The following is a 23,048-nucleotide window of genomic DNA, read 5'->3' as shown; positions in this document are numbered from 1 at the left end:
GCGCTATGGGGGCAGCTCAGACTCTGGCTGGGCTCAACCCCCACATGTAAGTGTCCAAAAAGTCCACAGCTGCTAAAGATAGACCTATCTTGGCTGTGGGAGCACTCATTGTCCATTCAGATGTTCTGCAGACGCTGAGTTTACAAAGCTGGTCGCAGGGGTGTAAATCTGCAGTTTGTGCAGTTGTGAGGTGAGATTTCAGCTCTTCTTCCTTAGGTGCATGGCCCCTGGGGCTCAGCTGTGGTTTCAGCTACACCCCTGCATGTGGGTCACCCCACCCGGGGACCGGGTATGGAGGAGAAGGAGGCAGTGGCTGGAGGTGCAAGATCCTGTCCCGTTGGGGATGGGTCAAAGAGGAGGACGTGGCAGCTGGAGGTGTGAGACCCTGCCCTGGTGGGAGTGCTTCTTAGTACCCAGGGAGGCAGGGGCTGGTGTTCAGGGAGAGAAGCTGCAATGGTGGCCTCACGCTTTGTGTGTCACTCAACAATCCTGTTTCACTTACATAGCAGTCTGGGCTTCCTCCATGAGCACTCCTGGTTGTGGAGCTCCTCACTACCATCCCCTCAGGTTGTCTCCTCACAGCCAACAAAAGTCCTCTCCCTGGGTCTGCTCTCCAAACCCCATGTCCCAGCACCCATTCCCCGTCTGCACCAGCGGGCACACATCTTAGGCTGGGGTGCACAGACCAGTTGCTGCATTCGCCTCTGAGCCCTTGAAGCTTCCCTTCTGTCCCAGCTGATCTCCCAGCTGGTGAGGGGGCTTCCCCAGGTGCAGGAACGTCTCCTCACCTTCAGCTCCCTGCCAGGGGTGCAGGTCCCATCCCACTTACTCTCCTCTTCTTTTTCCCTTCTTCTTTGTTTCATCCTACCTGGTTACACGGGGATCTTTCTTGTCCTTTAAAGTGTCCGAGGTCCTCTGCCAGTGTTCAGCAGGTGTTCTGTGAGAACTGTTCCACTTGTAGATTTATTCTTGATGCATTTGTGGGGAGAGGTAAACTCCACATCCTCCTACTCCCCCACCATCTTGACTCCTCCTAATTTATAAACTTTTAGACCATAGGTAGCTCAAATTTACTGGCACTCTCAGAGTCCCTTTGCTTTTTCAAAATAATTATATTTTCAGGACCTCTGCCTGCTTTCTCTCTCAAGTTCAAGGAACAAGTGGTAGAGAAACCCAATCACTGTCAGGTCAAGAATATGAAGTATTTCTTTCCCCAAAGAGTCCCTTTCTTCTTGTTGCCAGACCCATATGGGCTGTATAATGGCACATTAGTTACAGGGAGACCAACCTGGAACACCCATTGATGTGTACAAGATGGTGAGTCCTTGGAAAGACTGTGCCACTGTATCCTGGCACTCTGTGAGAATGGGTTTATACAAGGTTTGTGTCCTAATCACAGAATGCCTTTGTTGCCAGGCAGCACTGAGTTACATTTAATGCTTGAGTTCAATGACTGTAGGCTGAATTATCTTTTAACTTTCTCTATATGGATCTCTTTTCTTATTACTAATCTAGCCTGTTAATTAAAAGTTTAAAATATTATTAAATTACTTTAAGAAATATAACCACTGAACCACAGGGCTAGAACGATCTAGGAAGATAGTCAAATCCCCTAATCCCCATTTTACAAATGGGGTAACCAAGTCCCATAAAGGGGAAACTACCTGCTCAATGTCACACAGTGAGTTGCTAACACAAAACATCCTTGGAAATATCCCCATGGCACCAAGTGGTTATTTTTATTTATAAGCTGAAATATAACTTATAAATAAAAATAACCACTATTCAGAGGGCTAACTTTTTGTTTGTCTTTACTGGAGGAAATACTGTCACAAATAAGAAAAATGTCCTTGCTTATCCCGAGATGGGGAGTGGAAGGGAGTGGAGAAAAAGCCAAACCCTAAACCTATCTGGGAAGGAGGCACTGCTCTTCCAGCCTCTGGCTTCCTGAGCTCTGTGTTTTCACCATCAATATAACAGTTCTGGGAACATCTTTCTCTGTTACACATACACACACATCATGTTCATGTATACTCAAAAAAAATTCATGGTGTATTTCTTTTCGCATTGTGGAAGCAGAATGCTGCGTATTGAACTAGAGTTGGGAGACAAGAGGAGCTGGGAGTTCTAAGATAAATGCAACTACTTAATAATGCCTAGTCAAAACACCACTTGAAATTTTGGATGTAGGTTTGAGGGACCAGAGATACCATGACCAGAGATACCAAGTTAAAAGGTTTTTGAAAAAGTCCCAAGTGATCACAGTAGATTTCTTTTATAGTCTTTTACTTATCTTTTACTTCATCTTAATCCCCAAAGCAGGAAACAAGAATCTAAAGAAATAAACATCAAATTAACTACTATATTTATTTAGAACCCCTAAGGAATTACAGCTGTATCTACTCATTTCCTGATAGCTATTTTTAGTAAGTAGACAAAAATCATCTATAAATGGTTCCAAGTAAATTGAGGACAACACATAACCAAATACAAAACATCCCATAAACAAAGTGATACTGCTAACCTGGCCCAGGAATTTGGAATCAATCTTGGTCCTGTACTGGAGTCTTCCCATGGGATGATGAGCTAGCTGTTACAGTTAGCTGGGGTCCTCAGTTTCACCACTGATAAAATCTCTGGCCTTCCCGTCTAATTTCAGAGATAGTTCCAAGTCTTTCCCAGTATGTGTACTTGCAAGAGGGGTACCTGTCCTCTATTCTAAGCAGTGAAGAACAGCATAGTTCAACATTGATGAAGATCTATAGATCTGGGGCTTAGTTGAGTACCCTACTTCCTTGCCCTTTTTGGCTATGTGGAAACCAGTACAAACAGCTGGTTGGAAGGCTGGGACTGTCACATAGTGTGGACATATGTTAACTACTTACACAACTATTAAATACCTGTTTTATATGTTAGACTATGCCATGACAAGAACAGAAGTGAGAAACACAAGCTCTACTGCCAAGACATTTACAGTCTAGGAGAGGTAGGAGTATATTTGGCATAGCAGGTACCTCTCAGTGTGACAACTCTTAGATTGGCTCAAATATTTACTTCTATATTTTGATTTTACTTTCAAACTATTCTCCTAGCCTTGTCAATCTCTAGGATAGGTCTTCCAGATACTGGTCCAACTAGTATTTCCTTCACCAAGGGGGGAAAAATTCCCCCTGATCTGTATGCCCAAGGCTTAGAAAAATGAATCCACTTTTGATCATTCCATGAAGATAAGTGCAACTTCCCACTCGACTCTGGACTTGCTCTTGCTAAATACACAGCTGCTAGCAAGTGGTGAGACTACTTTTTCAGATCCCACCCCACCCTCCTCACACTGCTTTTGCAGATATGCTTGTAGTAGACAGAGCTTGACAGTCACTCTCAAAATGACAGGTTGGTAAATGCCTGGATCTTTTCACAACGAGATGATCTATCACTGCCAAAGGTCACAGGTCCCAGACATCCTTCACCAGTAAGTGGACTCCACCAGGGTATCTCTTTGTATAGCTACTTATATGTAGAGAAAAATACTTTAAGATGAGTTTGACCCTTTACAAAAGTACTGTTACAATGGCTATAGAAGTTTATTTAACATAGGAAGGAAAAATTCCAATAACCCACAAAGGCACCCAGCTACCCAATGCCATATATTCACAAGACCATGCACCCCTATCCCATCAGGAGAATTTTTGTTATATTCCTTTAATTTTCTACACAGGGCCAGGAATGGTTATCCAAGGGAACAAGGGAAAGGATAGGGGTACAAGGTGGGGATACATTAGAAAAGAAGAGGGGCTGGATATAAGAATAGGTATGTTGCCACTCTAGCTGGAGTTCTGCAACAGCCTAGCAATCATCTGTTGCTATTATCTCTCTATTCTGGCCCCTGGCAATTCATTACTGTCACTCATAGCCAAGGCAGCAAAAAAGCCCTCATAGCAACAGAATCTCTGAAATGGCTTCTTGGGATATCTTCTACAGCACTCAGCTCAAGCCAATCCTGGCTAAAACCATAAAGATGGCATTCTGGGACACTGTGCTCATTAAAGTCTATATAGGAAATACCCATTGCATGTGCAGTTCCAAAGCCTACATTTGCTGAAGAGCAGCAGTCGGCTCTGCAGGAGTTGTGCCAATTCCAGTAGCCAAGTCCACAGCAGGTAAGAACTCTCAGGGCCAGGCTTCTGGAGGTTCACCTACTGATGAAAAAAACAAGTCCTGGAAAAGGCAAGGGTAAGTGCTGTTCTTTCCTAGTGATACTGGTTTTCTTAGGTTCCTTTGCTATCTTCTCATCTACTGGTAGGGCCAAGTGTTTCTTAAAAGGAATGTTGCCTGCAACTACAGCATCTATTTATCTTTTTTGTGCCAATATCTGGGTTCATTTGCAACTTCTAACCTGCGCCATCCAATACAGCAGCCACTAGTCACATGTAGTTATTTAAATCTAAATATAAATTAATTAAAATTAAATGAAATTTAAATGTCAGTCTCTTACTCACACTAGTCATATTTCAAGTGCTAAGTAATCACATGCAGCTACTGGTTACCATATTGGACAGCACAGATACAGAACATTTTCATTATCAAAGAAAGTTCTGCTAGATAGAACTGTTACGCTTACCCCTCAATCATCTAGTCACCTTCTCTGTTTGTATTTCTAGCATTTTATTTATCTTATTGGTCTCAGGCAAAGAGGATTGATGTCATCATATTCCTCAATTCATCAGTAATCAAAGTAAAGGTTCTTTCTTGCCATTATTCATTTATTCCTACACTCTTTCATAGGTAACCATTCTAATGTGGTAAATGTCTATCTTTGTATGTGTTCTTTTAAAAGAACATATTGTTTCATGTGTATATTTTAAAATTTTATGAAAATGATACATACTATAGATCTCATTCTTAATTTCTACTATGAATCATGTTAAGATCCATTCATACTTCTATATATCTAATCTGTTGCTTTTATCTGCTGTATAATGCTCTATGGTATGCACCCACCACATTTAACCTATTTGCTCTCATTATATTATAATTATAATAACCTAGGATGCATGGCTTAGCACTTTATAGAACTCTTGGCAGAAATTCCTGACTTCCTAGAAAATCTTCAAAGAAAATTATAACCAAAAGTACTTGTAATTTGAGTATGTGACCTCACTTTTTTTTTTTCCTGTACGCGGGCCTCTCACTGTTGTGGCTTCTCCCGTTGCGGAGCACAAGCTCCGGACACGCAGGCTCAGTGGCCATGGCTCATGGGCCTAGCCGCTCCGCGGCATGTGGGATCTTCCCGGACAGGGGCACGAACCCATGTCCCCTGTATCGGCAGGCGGACTCTCAACCACTGCGCCACCAGGGAAGCCCGTGACCTCACTTTTAATTGTGGGTATCTTCACTCCCTGGAACATACGCTCTTGTCCTATCCTTCAGTATTCTAACTTACTGGTATTCCTTTTTGCCTGTTATTGGTCACTGTCCATTTTTTGATTGGCTCTGGTCTTATATGAGATTCCTTCCCTATTCTTGACTCCAAATAATGGTTTTCCATTAGTCTTTGGCTTTTATTACCTGGACTCAGGTTATCAGTTTGTGAAGTCCCTTATCTCTTCTTTTTATTTCTGACTCTTCCTGTAACTCCTGCTGCCACTCAAGATTCAGTTCAATGGGTAGTTTCCTGGCTAAAGTTTTCACTGAGTAGTGGGGGTTAGAGACCTAATGGAGACAGGATTGCTGCACTGATAACCAAAGACATTCAGTGCCTAGTGGGAGGTTTCACATTCTCTGTTAGCTTGACACAACAGAGAAATAACCTTTTAATCCAGTGCAACATAATTTATTGTAGTGTTATCCAGTTCAAAGATGTTATGAAAAACATCCCCAGAGAGATTTAAGATTTCAAAAACATCCTGAGTTTGAACTTAATTCAACTACTCCAGAAGGCTAAAACAACAAAAGATGACCTTTTAGGCACTTCATATGTCAGGCACTGTTAGGCCAGATAATGTCATGCCAAATTAGAATGTTTGTCTCCTGCGGAGGGAGGAGGGTTGGTGGGAAGGAGAGGTTGAGGGTATGTGTTTTAATTAAAATCATCTGTCAGTGCTAATGACCTAACATTTAAAAAATGATTATTCTATAGAGATAAAAATAAGGAATTGAACAGGGGATACTTGATGTCTTTATGGTGTCAGAAAGGGAACAAAAGTATGTTCTAATCATCTTTGATAAGGGATGAGACAAATAGGAACTCATTTAGAGGAAAAAGTCCAGAACAAGGGGACTCAACACTGATGTTAAACTCAGGGAAGAAAATTCAAGCAATGTGTTTTCTGTCTTCAAATACCTGAAGAGATATCACAAAAAAGTGAAACTAAATTTTTTTTTCTATTTCCTACCCACTGGCATTCAGGTGTCTTTTTTTAAATTTAATATTTATTTATTTGGCTGCATCAGGTCTTAGTTGCTGCACGCGGATCTGCATTGCAGTATGCGAGATCTTTCATTGCAGCACGTGGGCTCTTCGTTGCGGTGCGCAGGCTTCTCTTTAGTTGTGGCATGCGGGCTCCAGAGCGCACAGGCTCAGTAGTTGTGGCACATGGGATCTGTAGTTGTGGTGCACAGAATCCAGAGCACGCAAGCTCAGTAGTTGCGGTGTGCGGGCTCTAAAGTGTGCAGGCTCAGTTGCCCTGCGGCATGTGGAATCTTAGTTCCCTAACCAGGGACTGAACCCGTGTCCCCTGCATTGGAAGGCAGATTCTTAACCACTGGACCACCAGGGAAGTCTCTCAGGTATCTTTTTAAAAAAATTTTATTGAAGTATACTTGATTTACAATGTTGCATTTAAATTCTGCTGTACAGCAAAGTGACTCAGTTATAGACATATATATATATTCTTTTTCATTATGGTTAATCACAGGATATTGAATACAGTTCCCTGTGCTATACAGTAGGACCTTGTTGTTTATCCATCCTATATATAATAGTTTGTATCTTCTAAATTTGTTTAGTCAGACCACAATGGGAAGTAACTTGAGGGAGGAAGACTATATAGTTCAATATATGAATCAACAGAGGTGTGCAAAGATGAAATCGATGCTGACGGAGGGGCATAGGGAAAAAAGTGAGCTCACTAGCTCTATTCAAGCAGAGGCTGGGCAAAAATTCAGCAACATTAAAGAACAGATTTGAGCATTGGATGGAGAAGCTGGACTAGATGACTCTAATACTTTATAATTCAATGTGACAGCAAGAAATCATTTGTAAAAATCTGAAACAAATTCAAGGAGCTGTTAAAAATATATAAAAGAAATACAGCAAAGCCAATAAAACTGGATCCTATTCGAGCTACCCAGTCATGTGTGTGAGAAAGGGAATAACAGAAGACATTCCCACACTCTGACACCAAGTACCACCTTGGATATAGGCCCATAGCAGCAAGGAGCATGGCCTGTCCAGGGACTCAAGTCATGTTGAGTCAAGATTTTATAAAGGACAGAGAGACTCTCACAGGAACCAAGGCCCTTTGGGCACTGGAGGAATGCTATTAAAAAATAAAAGCTTAAAGAACCAATCTATAGTTTTTTCTCAGCCAAAGTCATGACAGTTTTTCCAAAGCAAATAAGATACATGCAAATTGGCCTAGGTAGATAAGGGTTCCTGCCTTCAGTACATTGGCACTACCTCCCCTCCCAACCTAAAAAAAGGTGTTTTCTCCAGGAAGGCTTTGCCACATTTTTCCAGGGCTCTGCCTGGAGTTTGAAAGCTCAATGACATGACACTCCACTTGGCTGGATTTTATTGCCTGCTGTACTCTTCAGTTTCCCTTCTAGCCCAGACTCAATTACAATCAAGGTTTGCAGAAGGCAAACAACATGCAGTGAACCTGTCACAGTGCCAATTAAGCACAAACATATCCTGAAAATTAAAATGAAAATCAAATGTCAACACTATGAAAAGAAACTAACAGCTTCTTCAGAAATGATGAATTAAAGGCAGAGAGAAGAAAAAAACCAGCAAACCTGCTCTTAGCCTAGCAATGTAGCCCTGGTCCTGTTATATAATATTCCATCATCTCCCACATCTGCATACTCTATATCTTTAACAAATTGTTTATGTTTTAGCACATTTATAATAAAGATGTCTTAATGTTGATTTCATAAATTTTACTTAGTGTCACATGGTTGCTCTGGGTTTCCAAGACAACAAATGTACTTTGCCCCAGCCACCCAGTAAATCATGACAGTTCACAATCTTCAGGTCTCACCTGTGTGTTGACAGGACAAGAGACGCTTTATGGCCTAGGGAATGGCTTCAGCATGGTGGTGGTGGCTAGCATCAGAATTGGTTAGTTTGAAATCCCTGATTACACAGATCAGATTTATTTCAATAAATCTGGTCTATGGAATCAAAGATCCCAAATCAACCTTAGGGCTATAGTCCAAAAGTAGCTACCAGTTACTGTTATATGTCCCCTCAGTGCCTAGTACAGGGCTTAGTAAATATTAGTTTAATTTCTTTTTCTCCCCTTTTCTCTCTATAACTACTTCAGTTCCAGAGGCAAGTGGTACATAATATCATAATAATAGTGAAAATAATAATAGCTAATACTTAAATAGTGCTATCTTCCTTTGGAGATGGATAGAAGTAGGGATGAGGAAAATAAATTAATCAGTAATGAATGAAGTCAGTAGGCTGGCTTCTAGTCCCCCAGCTCTGCCACTTAGTAGCTATGTGATTCTGAGGACATCCTTCAAACCCCCCAAGTTCCAGTTTCCTCATCTGTCAAACAAAAGTACAGGTTTCCCCCACTATCTGAAAGAAGAGCATCCCCAGGGAACATTTTATAAGCCAAAATGGTGTAAAGTGAAGAAGCAATTACCTTAGGACACATCTTGCTAATGGATACACAAAATAAATCAAGATAAAGCACAGGTGCTCACAGACATAGTTCAACACTATGGTGGCTTGACACTGAGATGCTGAGTATAGTTCCTGGAAAGAAGCTTGGTGGTGCCACTCTCACTTATTGGGGTGCACACTGCCTCTTATAACAGCTCTCTGCAAACAAACACTGAGCACTATTTTCGATTTTCACTTTTTTTTTTTTTTTGCGGTACGCGGGCCTCTCACTGTTGTGGCCTCTCCCGTTGAGGAGCACGGGCTCCAGACGCGCAGGCTCACTGGCCATGGCTCATGGGCCTAGCCGCTCTGCGGCATGTGGGATCTTCCCGGACCAGGGCACGAACCCGTGTCCCCTGCATCGGCAGGCGGACTCTCAACCACTGCGCCACCAGGGAAGCCCTCGATTTTCACTTTTTTAAGTAAAAGCAAAAATCCTCTTCGGATTTACTTTGGTTAGTGAAAACAGGTACTAATGTAGGTCTTTCATAAAAGTGAAGTGATGGAAAGCAAACTTTTGAACAGCGGGGGATACCTGTAATAGTTACCTCATAGTGTTACTGTGAGAGTTAACTGGTTTATGAATATACATAAAGTAGTACAGCACCTGGCTCACAGTGGGTCCTCAAAAGTAGTAGTTCTCATCTTCTTCTCCCTCCCCACCCCAGAGTACCATTTAAAAAATTCCTGGCAGGATACTCTTAAGTTGGGAGGTAGAATCCCCAGGATCCTGGGGGTAGTTCAAGGCAGGGGGCACAGAAACCAGCTTTGAAGCAACTCAACAGGTTGGAAGAGGAGAACTACATGAATGGGGCAGTCTGGTCCTTCCTTCATCTTTCCTGTTGATCTCTAAGATATTTTGTGGTACTAATAGCAATAGGAATGATAAAGTTCCTACAATCTATTTGGTGCCTGAAAAGTATTGCTGAGTGAAGGAGGGGCTGTAGAAAGTGGTGGGACATGGTTTAAGATAAATGTAAAAACCTTGCCCTCTGCCATGCAGCTGAGCTCCCCCATGGCTGCAGACTGGATGGTTTTACATGGCCTTAGTATAATTCTACTTTTATCCCCCCACCTTCTCGCCCCTCCCCACTAGTGCTATCCTGGTGACTGAATCTTGCCTTTCCCACACATCCTGACAAGCTGATGCTGTCAATCTCAAAACAGCCTGAGGTCAAATCCAGAATCCATTTGGGTTTTTAGGTGGAGAGGGATGAGAGAGGGTTTTTGCCTCCAGTGGTTTCCACCTCCAGGAAGTTGATGACAAAAGCCTCTGCTACCTTTCCCTTCCAGCCTCTCCTTGGGGAAAGAGAAAACCCTCTATTTCCACTATCTGCTCTGTTGAGCTTCTTTCACTCAATGACAGTTTCTATCTTGCTTATTGCCTCACCAGCTATGCAACAAGGAGGAATCAAGCTTTGATGCAGTATCCCTAGAGTCATCTGTTCCCTGCAGATATGAAGGAAACAAGACCTTCTGGAAAAAAAACAACACGCCATTAAAGCTTTCATTCCAAAGTCCTCAACTCCTTAGCTCCTCAGGTATCCACTACCTCATGTTTTCTAAATGCTGATCCAGCTTCTTATTCAGATTTTTAAAAGGCAGCTAGTTCTTGAGAGAATGGCTGGGATGTGTCTGGTGGGGGAGGGGAGTAGGGGAATCAAGCTACAATTACACTTTTTAGCCAAAAAAAAAAACCCAAATCGGATGGTGATGAAATCCCAGGAGAAAACATAGATTAAAGTCTGTGCTTTCTAAATCTGTTACTTAACTAAACACAGCTGTTAAAGATGATGTCTTTGCTGTGCATGTATATCTATAATAATGCTGTCATTAGTATTCAGATATGATTCTGGGAACCCTCCCCATCTCTAAGATATGCACTCAAGAGTTTCTCCAGGACTGGGAGATTCTACACTGATCCATCCACAACCTCACCTGGTTACCCTATGTTCACAGTATGGGAAGAGAAAGAAACTAACATTTACTGAGTGGTGTTCTACTAAGTACTTTAAATATATTTATTATTTTAATTCAAACAACAGTCTTATGAGATGTATATTATAATCTCCTTAATAGATAAGAAAGTTGAGACTCAGAAGAAAGTTAAGTAACTCTTTCAGGCCCACCTAGCTAGCAGGAGGGGAATGAGGATTGAAACCTAGCACTGAGTTACTCCAAAGCTCACAGTCCTGCCCCTCACCACAAGCTTCCGAGATGCCTGGGCTGAGGGCCAGGGTTCAGTCTTTGATGGGACCATAAAAGTGGACTGACTCACCCTTAGACAACTTCAATTCAGTAACATGCTGCTGTAAACAATCCAGTTGAACTCTTTACATATAAAACATCCCTTGAAAGGAAATAAAGAAAGGAGAGAAGAGGTTGCAGTAGGTTCCCAATCTGAAGAATATCTGAAATCAAGAGCTAGCATTTACTTGAGATTTTTTTTCAGGTCAAACTTAACAAAAGACCCCCAACACAATAGTGTCTTATCTGAGAACAGACTCTTGCACAGCTAAGAAAGTCATATATACTATTTTTCCATGACCAGTCCTAATTAAACTTAAGGAATAAAGTGAATATGATAACAGGGCTATAGAGGGCTTGACAGTTTAGTAGAACTATCACATTCATCCTGACACTTGAAAATTATCCCCCAGTGAGTCAGGAAAATAAGTATCATCATCTCTGTTTACACATGAAAAAACTAAGGATCAGAGAAGTAATAAAATAAAGTTGTTGAGATGCGGCTGGGTGGGCCCTGAAGTCGTGACTGTTATCCATTCTTCAGTACATTTTTCAGTAGGGGAGTGACATGATCAAAGTCGTATTTTAATACTAGTCAACTCAGGATGAATTGTAAGAGTTAGGGCTGTAGCTGAGAGGAATGCTGGACTAGGAGTCAAGGGCTCTGGTTTCTAGTCATGGTTTTATCACCTTTATTAATGTGTGAGCATCTAAAGGGAAGATGAATATCCCTGCCATTTCTACTTAACAGGGCTGCTGGGGACTCAAATGAGAGAAATAATGGATGTAAGTATGCTTAATAGGTCATTAGATACCTTGAAAGAAATCAGACCCTTGGTGACTAGATGAATTATAGTCAGTTTTTAATAAATATTCTGAGGATCATTCACTCTGTTGCCACTTACTGTATGTAAGTATACTGTCATGACAATCTATAAAACATTCTTAGTGAAGAAATAAGACAATAGTTCACCTGAAAATATGCTCCAAAGCTTTTGGATACTTTAGGTACTTTTTATTGAAGTATAGTTGATTTAAAATATTATATTAGGTTCAGGTGTACAGCACAGTGATTCATTATTTTTACAGATTATACTCCATTAGAGCTAATTAAAAGATAATGGCTATAATTCCCTGTGTTATATAATATATCCTCATTGCTTATCTATTTCATACATTGTAGTCTGTATCTCTTAATCCCATGCCCCTAATTTGTCCCTCCCCCTTCCCTCTCCCCTTTGCTAACCATCAGCTTGTTTCCTATATCTGTCAGTCTCTTTCTGTTTTGATATATACATTCGTTTGTATTATTTTTTTAACATCTTTATTGGAGTATAATTGCTTTACAATGGTATGTTTGTTTCTGCTTTATAACAAAGTGAATCACATCTACATATACATATATCCCCATATCTCTTCCCTCTTGTGTCTCTCTCCCTCCCACCCTCCCTATCCCACCCCTTCAGGTGGTCACAAAGCACTGAGCTGATCTCCCTGTGCTATGCGGCTGCTTCCCACTAGCTATCTATTTTACGTTTGGTAGTGTATATATGTCCATGGCACTCTCTCACTTTGTCACAGCTTACCCTTCTCCCTCCCATATCCTCAAGTCCATTCTCTAGTAGGTCTGCGTCTTTATTCCCATCTTGCCCCTAGGTCTTCATGACCATTTTTTTCCTTTCTTTTTTGATTCCATATGTATTCATTGGAATCCCGTATCTGTTTTTTTCTTTCTGACTTACTTCACTCTGTATGACAGACTCTAGGTCCATCCACCTCACTACAAATAACTCAATTTCGTTTCTTTTTATGGCTGAGTAATATTCCATTGTATATATATGCCAAATCTTCTTTATCCATTCATCTGTTGATGGACACTTAGGTTGCTTCCATGTCCTGGCTATTGTAAATAGAGCTGCAATGAACATTTTGGTGCATGACTCTTTTTGAATTATGGTTTTCTCAGGGTATATGCCCAGTAGTGGGATTGCTGGGTCATATGGTAGTTCTACTTTTAGTTATTTAGGGAACCTCCATACCTTTCTCCATAGTGGCTGTATCAATTTACATTCCCAGCAACAGTGGAAGAGGGTTCCCTTTTCTCCACACCCTTTCCAGCATTTATTGTTTCTAGATTTTTTGATGATGGCCATTCTGACTGGTGTGAGATGACATCTCATTGCAGTTTTGATTTGCATTTCTCTAATGATTAATGATGTTGAGCATTCTTTCATGCGTTTGTTGGCAATCTGTATATCTTCTTTGGAGAAATGTCTATTTAGGTCTTCTGATCATTTTTGGATAGGGTTGTTTGTATTTTTAATATTGTGCTGCATGAGCTGCCTGTATATTTTGGAGATTAATCCTTTGTCAGTTGATTCATTTGCAAATATTTTCGCCCATTCTGAGTGTTGCCTTTTGGTCTTTTTTATGGTTTCCTTTGCTGTGCAAAAGCTTTGAAGTTTCATTAGGTCACATTTGTTTATTTTTGTTTTTATTTCCATTTCTCTAGGAGGTGGGTCAAAAAGGATCTTGCTGTGACTTATGTCATAGAGTGTTCTGCACGTTTTCCTCTAAGAGTTTAATAGTGTGTGACCTTAAATTTAGGTCTTTAAGCCATTCTGAGTTTATTTTTGTGTATGGTGTTAGGGACTGTTCTAATTTAATTCTTGTACATGTAGCTGTCCAGTTTTCCCAGCACCACTTAATGGAGAGGCTATCTTTTCTCCACTGTATATTCTTGCCTCCTTTATCAAAGATAAGGTGAACATATACGGGTTGATCTCTGGGATTTCTATCCTGTTCCGTTGATCTATATTTCTGTTTTTGTGCCAGTACCATACTGCCTTGATTACTGTAGATTTGCAGTATAGTCTGAAGTCAGGGAGCCTGATTCCTCAAGCTCCGTTTTTCTTTCTCAAGATTGCTTTGGCTATTTGGGGTCTTTTGTGTTTCCATACAAATTGTGAAATTTTTTGTTCTAGTTCTGTGACAAATGCCAGTGGTAGTTCGATGGGGATTGCGCTGAATCTGTACATTGCTTTGAGTAGTAGAGTCATTTTCACAATGTTGATTCTTCCAATCCAAGAACATGGTATATCTCTCCATCTATTTGTATCACCTTAAATTCTTTCATCAGTGTCTTATAATTTTCTGCATACAGGTCTTTGTCTCCTTAGGTAGGTTTATTCCTAGATAGTTTATTCTTTTTGTTGCAATGGTAAATGGGAGTGTTTTGTTAATTTCACTTTCAGATTTTTCATCATTAGTGTGTAGGAATGCAAGAGATTTCTGTGCATTAATTTTGGATCTTGCTACTTTACCAAATTCTTTGATTAGCTCTAGTAGTATTCTGGTAGCATCTTTAGGATTCTCTAGGTATAGTATCATGTCATCTGCAAACAGTGACAGATTTACTTCTTCTTTTCTGATTTGCATTCTTTTTATTTCTTTTTCTTCTCTGATTGCTGTGGCTAAAACTTCCAAAACTATGTTAAATAATAGTGGTGAGAGTGGGCAACCTTGTCTTGTTCCTGATTTAGTGGAAATGGTTTCAGTTTTTCACCACTGAGGACAATGTTGGCTGTGGGATTGTCATATATGGCCTTTATTATGTTGAGGAAAGTTCCCTCTATGCCTACTTTCTGGAGGGTTTTTATCATAAATGGGTGTTGAATTTTGTCAAAAGCTTTCTCTGCATCTATTGAGATGATCCTATGGCTTTTCTCCTTCAATTTGTTAATATGGTGTATCACATTGATTGATTTGTGTATACTGAAGAATCCTTGCATCCCTGGGACAAATCCCTCTTGGTCATGGTGTATCATCCTTTTACTGGGCTTTTGGATTCTGTTTGCTAGTATTCTGTTGAGGATTTTTGCATCTATGTTCGTCAGTGATATTGACCTGTAATTTTCTTTCTTTGTGACATCTTTGTCTGGTTTTGGTATCAGGGTGATGGTGGCCTCGTAGAATGAGTTTGGGAGTGTTCCTCCCTCTGCTATATTTTGGAAGGATTTGGGAAGAATAGATGTTAGCTCTTCTCTAAATGTTTGGTAGCATTCGCCTGTGAAGCCATCTGGTCCTGGGCTTTTGTTTGTTGGAAGATTTTTAATCACAGCTTCAACTTCAGTCCTTGTGATTGGTCTGTTCATATTTTCTATTTCTTCCTGGTTCAGTCTCGGAACGTTGTGCATTTATAAGAATTTGTGCATTTCTTCCAGGTTGTCCATTTTATTGGCATAGAGTTGCTTGTAGTAATCTCTCATGATCCTTTGTTTTTCTGCAGTGTCACTTGTTACTTCTCCTTTTTCATTTCTAATTCTAGTGATTTGAGTCTTCTCCCGTTTTTTCTTGATGAGTCTGGCTAATGGTTTATCAATTTTGTTTATCTTCTCAAAGAACCAGCTTTAATTTTATTGATCTTTGCTATCATTTCCTTCATTTATTTTTCATTTATTTCTGATCTGGTCTTTATGATTTCTTTCCTTCTGCTAACTTTGAGGGGTTTTTGTTCCTCTTTCGCTAATTGTTTTAGGTGTAAGGTTAGGTTCTTTATTTGAGATGTTTCTTGTTTCTTAAGGTAGGATTGTATTGCTATAAACTTCCCTCTTAGAACTGCTTTTGCTGCATCCCATAGGTTTTGGGTCGTCATGTCTCCATTGTCATGTGTTTGTAGGTATTTTTTGATTTCCTCTTTGATTTATTCAGTGATCTCTTGGTTATTAAGTAGTGTAATTTATAGCCTCCATGTGTTTGTATTTTTTACAAATTTTTCCTGTAATTGATATCTAGTCTCATAGTGTAGTGGTCGGAAAAGATACTTGATATGATTTCCATTTTCTTAAATTTACCAAGGATTGATTTGTGATGCAAGATATGATCTATCCTGGAGAATGTTCCATGAGCAGTTGAGAAGAATGTGTATTCTGTTGTTTTTGGATGGAATCAATTAAGTCCATCTTGTTTAATGTATCATTTAAAGCTTGTGTTTCCTTATTTATTTTCATTTTGGATGGTCTGCCCATTGGTGAATGTGGGTGTTAAACGTCCCCTACTATGATTGTGTTACTGTCAATTTCCCCTTTTATGGCTGTATTTGTCTTGTCTATTGAGGTGCTCCTATGTTGGGTGCGTAAATATTGCCAATTGTTATATCTTCTTCTTGGATTGATCCCTTGATCATTATGTAGTGTCCTTTTTTGTCCCTTGTAATAGTCTTTATTTTAAAGTCTATTTTGTCTGATATGAGAATTGCTACTCCAGCTTTCTTTTGATTTCCATTTGCATGGAATATCTTTTTCCATCCCCTCACTTTCAGTCTGTATGTGTCCCTATGTCTGAAGTGGGTTTCTTGTAGACAGCATATATACGGGTCTTCTTTTTGTAACCAATAAGCCTGTCTATGTCTTTTCCTTGGAGCATTTAATCCATTTACATTTAAGCTAATTATCGATATGTATGTTCCTATTCCCATTTTCCTAATTGCTTTGCGTTTGTTATTGTAGGTCTTTTCCTTCTCTTGTGTCTCCTGCCGAGAGAAGTTCCTTTAGCATTTGTTGTAAAGCTGGCTTGGTGGTGCTGAATTCTCTTAGCTTTTGCTTGTCTGTAAAGATTTTAATTTCTCTGTCAAATCTGAATGCAATCCTTGCTGGGTAGAGCAATCTTGGTTGTAGGTTTTTTTCCTTCATCATTTTAAATATGTCCTGCCACTCCCTTCTGACTTGCAGAGTTTCTGTTGCAAGATCAGCTGTTAACCTTATGGGGATTCCCTTGTGTGTTATTTGTTGTTTTTCCCATGCTGCTTTTAATACTTTTTCTTTGTATTTAATTTTTGATAGTTTGATTATTATGTGTCTTGGTGTATTTCTCCTTGAATTTATCCTTTATGGGACTCTCTGTGCTTCCTGGACTTGATTAACTATTTCCTTTCCCAAATTAGGGAAATTTTCAACTATAATCTCTTCAAATATTTTCTCAGTCCCTTTCTTTTTTTCTTCTTCTTCTGGGACCCCTATAATTCGCATGTTGGTGCATTTAATATTGTCCCAGAGGTCTCTGAGACTGTCCTAAATTCTTTTCATTCTTTTTTCTTTGTCATGCTCTGCAGTAGTTATTTCCACTATTTTATCTTCCAGGTCACTCATCTGTTCTTCTGCCTCAGTTATTCTGCTATTGATCCCTTCTGGAGAATTTTTAATTTCATTTATTGTGTTGTTCATCTCTGTTTATTTGCTCTTTAGTTCCTCTAGGTCCTTGTTAAACGTTTCTTGTATTTTCTCTATTCTATTTCCAAGATTTTGAATCATCTTTACCATCATTATTCTAAATTCTTTTTCAGGTAGACTGCCTATTTCCTCTTTATTTGTTAGGTCTGGTGGGTTTTTGCCTTGCTCCTTCATCTGCTGTGTGTTTCTCTGTCTTCTCACTTTGCTTAACTTACTGTGTTCGGGGTCTCCTTTTCGCAGGCTGCAGGTTTGTAGTTCCCATTGTTTTTGGTGTCTGTCGCCAGTGGCTAAGGTTGGTTCAGTGGGTTGTGTAGGCTTCCTGGTGGAGGGGACTAGTGCCTGTGTTCTGGTGGATGAGGCTGGATCTTGTCTTTCTGGTGGGCAGGTCCACGGCTGGTAGTGTGTTTTGGGGTGTCTGTGGCTTTATTATGATTTTAGGCAGCCTCTTTGCTAATGGATGGGGTTGTGCTCCTGTCTTGCTAGTTGTTTGGCATAGGGTGTCCAGCACCGTAGCTTGCTTGTCATTGAGTGAAGCTGGGTCTTGGCATTGAGAGGGAGATCTCTGGGAGATTTCTGCCATTTGATATTACATGGAGGTTGGCGGTCTCTGTGGACCAGTGTCCTGAACTTGGCTCTCCCACCTCAGAGGCACAGGCTTGCTGCCTGGCTGGAGCACCAAGGGCCTTTCATCCACATGGCTCAGAATAAAAGGTAGAAAAGAAAGAAAGAAGAAGATAAAGTAAAATAAAATAAAGTTATTAAAATAAAAAATAATTATTATGAAAAATTTCTTAAAAAGTAATAAAAATAAAACATGAAAACGGTGAGACAGAACCCTAAGACAAATGGTAAAAGCAAAGCTATAAGGACAAAATCACACACAGAAGCATACACATACACACTCAAAAAAAGAGAAAAAGGGAAAAAAACATATATATCTTTGCTCCCAAAGTCCACCTCCTCAATTTGCGATGATTCATTGTCTATTCAGGTATTCCACAGATGCAGGGTACATCAAGTTGGTTGTGGAGATTTAATCCGCTTCTCCTGAGGCTGCTGGGAGAAATTTCCCTTTCTCTTCTTTGTTCGCACAGCTCCCGGGGTTCAGCTTTGTATTTGGACCTGCCACTACGTGCAGGCCGCCTGAGGGTGTCTGTTCCTCGCTCAGACAGGATGTGGTTAAAGGAGCAGCTGATTCTGGGGCTCTGGCTCACTCAGGCCAGGGGGAGGGAGGGGTACGGAATGCAGGGCGAGCCTGTGGCAGCAGAGCCCCGCATAACGTTGCACCAGCCTGAGGCACGCCGTGTGTTCTCCCGGGGAAGTTGTCCCTGGATCACGGGACCCTGACAGTGGCGGGCTGCACAGGCTCCCGGGAGGGGCGGTGTGGATAGTGACCTGTGCTTGCACACAGGCTTCTTGGTGGCTGCAGTAGCAGCCTTAGTGTCTCATGCCCGTTTCTGGGGTCCGCGCTGATAGACGCGGTTCAAGCCCGTCTCTGGAGCTCCTTTAAGCGGTGCTGTTAATCCCCTCTCCTCGCGCACCAGAAAACAAAGAGGCAAGAAAAAGTCTCTTGCTTCTTCGGCAGGTCCAGACTTTTCCCCGGACTCCCTCCGGGCTAGCCGTGGTGCACTAACCCCTTCAGGCTGTGTTCACGCAGCCAACCCCAGTCCTCTTCCTGGGATCCAACCTCTGAAGCCTGAGCCTCAGCTCCCAGCCCCTGCCCGCCCTGGCGGGTGAGCAGACAAGCCTCTCGGGCTGGTGAGTGCCTGTCGGCACTGATCCTCTGTGCAGGAATCTCTCCGCTTTGCTCTCCGCACCCCTGTTGCTGTGCTCTCCTCCGCGGCTCTGAAGCTTTCCCCCTCCGCCACCCGCAGTCTCCACCCACGAAGGGGCTTTCTAGTGTGTGGAAACCTTTCCTCCATCACAGCTCCCTCCCACTGGTGCAGGTCCCCTCCCTATTCTTTTGTCTCTGTTTTTTTTTGTTTTGCCCTACCCAGGTACATGGGGAGTTCCTTGCCTTTGGGGAGATCTGAGGTCTTCTGCCAGTGTTCAGTAGTTGTTCTGTAGGAGTTGTTCCACATGTAGATGTATTTCTGATGTATTTGTGGGGAGGAAGGTGATCTCCGTGCCTTACTCTTCTGCCACCTTGAAGCTCCTCAGGACCTGTATTATTTTTTTAGACTCCACATATAAGTGATATCATACAGTATTTGTCTTTCGCTATCTGATTTATTTCACTTAGCATAATGCCCTCCAAGTCTATCCATGTTGCTGTAAATGGCAAAATTTCCTTCTTTTTACGGCTGAGTAATATTCCATTGTATATGTATACCATATCTTTATCCATTCATCTGTTGATGGGCACTTGGGGTGCTTCCATACCTTGGCTATTGTGAATAGTGCTGCTATGAACATACATGCATGTATCTTTTCAAATTAGTGTTTTCATTTTTTCTGGATATATACCCAGGAGTGGAATTGCTGGATCATATGGTAGTTCTATTTTTAGTTTTTTGAGGAACCTCCATACTGTTTTCCATAGTGGCTATACCAATTTACGTTCCCACCCATAATGTATAAGTGTTTCTTTTTCTCCACATTTTCACCAACATTTGTAATTTGTGTTCTTTTTGATAATAGCCATTGTGACAGGTTTGAGGTTATTTTGAATTAGGTACTTTTCTTGAATTAGTTAAGAATAAGATGAATGTGATGGAATTGCTGACTCTTCCCTTATCTGGCTACCTCTTTACCTAACCCAAGTTTCCTCGAGACTCACTAGTCCCCAAAGGAAGCAGCCTCATTTAAAGGCCAAGATATATGTAAGAAAGCAGGAATAGCGAGCTTATGAATCACAGGAGAGAGAGGTATGACATAATGCCTCCTAGCATCTGCTATCATGGGGTGCAGGATGAAGAAAAAGAAGAGAAGATCAGCACACTCACATTTTAATATTTTCCCAGTGCCAGAGACAGCTTAATTAGCTTTCATAATATACCTAGATAAAAGTCTCATTATATACTTTGATGAAATAAGTCCATTATTAGGCTTGCCTATAGACTATAGACAAGCAGCAGCATCTTGATACCTATGACAAGGTTTTTGGGGTGAGAAAGGAGATTGTTATCTTAACCCATGTTTTCTTTATTCCTCTCTTCTTGTCCTACCTCCTACTGGCCCCTTTTCACTTTTGCTCCAACTATTTTCCCAATTTTCTTGTTTCAACTAGTTTTGTGCTATCATTCACCTCTTCTGGTCACAAAATATTCCAAAATATTATAACGGCTCTGAAATAATTGTACCACCTTTAGATAGGGCAATCCCATCCCCACCCTACCCCACAGTTTGTCTGAATTGGTGTTTTTTTGCCAGGATGCTCAGACTTGAAAAGGTGAAAGCCAGTATTATAAAGACAGTGTCTGAAATGTGATCAAGTAATTAACAATTCAGAACTCCCACTGATATTAGCTAATAAAAGGCACCTTGCCATTTGCAATACGTCACAGAATCAGTTTAGAGCCTGTCATTTTGCTCATGCCTTGCTCATTACTGAGCTCACTCTGCCAGAGAGGTATTCTTGGGTTCTTGAAATATAAAGAATTGAGACAAAGGAGCTAGAGTTTTCCATTCAATGGGTATGGAGAGTTGAAAATTTTTCCAGTGGGTTAACAGGACAAAGTCTGTTGCTATTTCTTACCTCTGCCCCCAGCTTGAATATACTAGGGCTCAATCCTGTTACCTTAGGGTGGCAGGTCTAGCTGCTGACACTATCTAAAATCTCTGCTGTAAACCATTTGTCACCAACAAGCTTTGGAGTGATAAGGCAATTTGTGATTTGATTCCATTTCGATGGAATAGGCACAGTAGGCTCAGCATTGTATTATCTGCTAAATTACTGTGGAGGATTATGTGGTACTTCAGAGCCAATGATTTCCAAATATTTAATTACAGCTAAGTGAGTTCTTTGGCACTTTTCTGTAGATTTATTTATACTGAAAACATATTTTATATATTTATTTACTTGCTTATTTATTTATTTAATCATAAAAGTGATCAAGGACAAGGGGGCAAGATGTACAGAGTACTTCACCTGGAAAAGGCCTTGTGGCCTTTGTACTATCTTAGATGAAATCCTGGCCCTGTTGAACAGAGAAGGAAACCCATTCAAGCAGAAGGGGAATTTCTCCAAAAATATGGACATGCCAAAATTTCTTCATGTACTGCAGATAAGTGGAGAGTGTTCAGAACGAGTGGCACAGACAGCACTTGCAGGTAAATGGCAATAAACAGCTCTCGCTGTCAACACCTCTCATATGCTATCCTTCATTCTCTCTTGAGCTCTGCCAAGTGAAGCTACACCATAGTCAAGGTTCATGGGGAAATACAGGGATGTAGGTTTTGAACCAGTTAAACTGGAATCACGTTACCCTGAGGAGTGGTCTCACTTCATTCGTAGAGAGTAGGATTACCTTATATTGCAATGAATAAGTCAACTTTTTAAGGTTAAAAATATAGTAATTCCCCTGGATAAGATATACACTGGATTTGCTAGCTGCTGATCACTCCCCCAACATAACCCCAACCCAACTGTAGGAAGTTATATGAACTGAAACCCAGGCTGCTACTTAAGCAGTTGCTGATGGGACCAGGTTAAATTCTACACATTTGCAACTGCTTAAACAGCAAGCTGAAAAACATTTTGGAGGCCTTTAGATGAATGCAAGTAAGTCAAAAAACTAAGCTGACTTATCACCTCATGATGTCTAATGATAAGGGTATTAACATTTATCTATCACTTACTGTGTACTAGAAGGTTTATATTTTTTGCATTTAACCCTTACAAAAGCCCTGTGAAATAGGTAGGAATTAAAATTGCTATTTTATAAATGAGAAAACTGAAGCTCCTCAGAGAGTTTAAGTAACTTGCTCAAAGGCACACAGCCTATTACCATCATTCTAGGACAATACGTTCAGTCACATACAGAAATTTTAATAGAGGGAAGAGACGTGTGTGTGTGTGTGTGTGTGTGTGTGTAAAAGTGAACAGTACTGGGGCTTCCCTGGTGGCACAGTGGTTGAGAGTCCGCCTGCCGATGCAGGGGACACGAGTTCGTGCCCCGGTCCGGGAAGATCCCACATGCCGCGGAGCCGCTAGGCCCGTGAGCCATGGCCGCTGAGCCTGCGCATCCGGAGCCTGTGCTCCGCAACAGGAGAGGCCACAACAGTGAGAGGCCCGCGTACCGCAAAAAACAAAAACAAAAACAAAAAAAGGTGAACAGTACTTTCCTGAATAACTAAGAACAAATTGCTACTTCAATGTTTTTTTTCTTATCTTCATGTAATTTCCCCTTCATTTACAGTCCTTTTGTGCTAGTGTTTTTGTTCAGTTTGTCTGTGGTACTTTTTTTTCTTTATTGAGGAAATATTGTGTCATACATGACAGAAACTTAAAAAGACATTTTTTAACATCTTTATTGGAGTATAATTGCTTTACAATATTGTGTTAGTTTCTGCTGTATAACAAAGTGAATCAGCTATATGTATACATATATCTCCATGTTCCCTCCCTCCTGCGTCTCCCTCCCACCCTCCCTATCCCACCCCTCTAGGTGGTCACAAAGCACCCAGCTGATCTCCCTGTGCTATGCAGCTGCTTTCCACTAGCTATCTATTTTACA

Source organism: Pseudorca crassidens, chromosome X, assembly GCF_039906515.1.
Source record: "Pseudorca crassidens isolate mPseCra1 chromosome X, mPseCra1.hap1, whole genome shotgun sequence".
Taxonomy (NCBI): Eukaryota; Metazoa; Chordata; class Mammalia; order Artiodactyla; family Delphinidae; genus Pseudorca; species Pseudorca crassidens.
Note: the sequence above shows the minus strand (reverse complement) of the source record.